Below are 1,552 nucleotides of genomic sequence, written 5' to 3'. Positions count from 1 at the left end.
CCCCACTGCACCCCCACCCCACCACGTCTACGTGACTCTTCAGGCGGCTGAAATAAACAGCGGAGCATCACCCTTTCCTCCCGGTGCATCTCTGGGGCAGGGATGAGATGGGGTGGTGGGGAGGGGACATCCGGGGGGAGTATCGCACAGACCCCAGGGCTGGGGTGGATGTGGGGGGCAGAAACCCCCCAAACCTCCCTAGGCTACTGGTTCCCCCAAAATGTGTGTGTCCCTCACACTGAAGGTACCCCAGTACCCCAGAGCATTTCCCTGCCTGTGGTGGTGGGTTTCCCAGTTGCACTGGGTGGGGGAGCTCTGATGGGACCATGGGCAGTGGCAGCTGAGCCATGAGCAGGTTTGGAGGGGCTCTCTGGGTGGCCGTCCCTGTCCCCCGCCATACACCCAGTGCCTCACACCATGGCCTGGTAGCTCTCAGCCCCACAGCCACCCCCTTTCTGCCCTCACCCAGGCCAGCCCTGCCCCAGACCCACACCTGCCTCGCCCCCCCCCCCCACACCCCCCCCCCCCCCCATCCCAAATGCCAGTGGGCATCAGCCCCACCACCCCATGCCTACCCCCACCCGAGGCTCAACCTCCAGCCTAACTTGCCCCCTACGCCCTCTCCCCCCAACACACAGCCCCCCTCCCCAGGGTCGGGTGGCGGGCGTCTTGGTTTCAGCTCCTCTGCCCCAGTGATGGGGGATGCAGCAGGGGAGCCCAGGCTCGAGCATCCCACAGGGTAGAGAGATCAGGGTTGCCCTGTCCCAGGAGGTGTCAGAGGGTCCGCACCCCCCTGCCAGGCAGCAGAGCCCTGGGGGGACAGTGGGCTTGGCAGGGGGTGGCGTTTTAGGGACAAGGCAGATGCTGCTGCCAGCAGTGGGGATCGGGATGGGGGGTCCCTGATGGAGAGGCCAGCGTGGTGAGCCCCAGGTTTGGCTGCGGTGCCGGCCAGGGCCGGGGAGGTGTCGGATCTCGAGGGCTGTCTCCAGCAGGTGGCCCTGCGACATCGAGGACGGTCCCCAGGGCTGCCCTGGGGGAGGGACGACGCCTCCCTCCCCTGGGCGGGGGCCCGGGCTCTGCCCTGGGGCTGGGGGGGGACAGGCAGGGGGCAGAGCAGCCCTTGGCCCCGCAGGGCAGCGCAGGCAGGGAGGAGCCCCCCACGCCTCTCGCGGGCTCCTCCTCCAGCCCCCCGAGACCCCGGGGCCCGCTCAGCCGCTCTGCAGCCGGGCGGTGGGTCCAGCAGGGCGCCCCGCTCCCTCCTGCCCCAGCCACCCAAGAAGATCCTGGGGTCTTCTCCTCACCCGTGATGCTCGGCTGGTGCCAGCGCCCCTGGGACAAAGCCGGCAGGGCGGGTCCAGCATGGCTCCCCGCTCCCTCCTGCCCCAGCCACCCAAGAAGATCCTGGGGTCTTCTCCTCACCCGTGATGCTCGGCTGGTGCCAGCGCCCCTGGGACAAAGCCGGCAGGGCTGGCCTGCAGCTGGGGGGCAGGGGACCGCGTCGCTCGCACCCTGCTCCCCCGGATTTGCGGCCCCCGGAGCGGGGGGCCCGGTG

The 1,552-nt window shown here is 69.8% G+C and overlaps 1 protein-coding gene across 1 annotated transcript in view; it reads left to right on the top strand.

The window, feature by feature from the left end:
* The window catches only part of DES (desmin), a 15,835-nt gene that overhangs the window by 10,931 nt on the left and 3,352 nt on the right, over nucleotides 1–1,552 (top strand). The window lies entirely within an intron of this gene.

This window comes from Egretta garzetta, unplaced genomic scaffold (genome assembly GCF_000687185.1).
Source record: "Egretta garzetta isolate BGI_Z169 unplaced genomic scaffold, ASM68718v1 scaffold219, whole genome shotgun sequence".
Lineage (NCBI taxonomy): Eukaryota > Metazoa > Chordata > Aves > Pelecaniformes > Ardeidae > Egretta > Egretta garzetta.
This window is presented reverse-complemented; position numbering and strand designations above follow the sequence as displayed.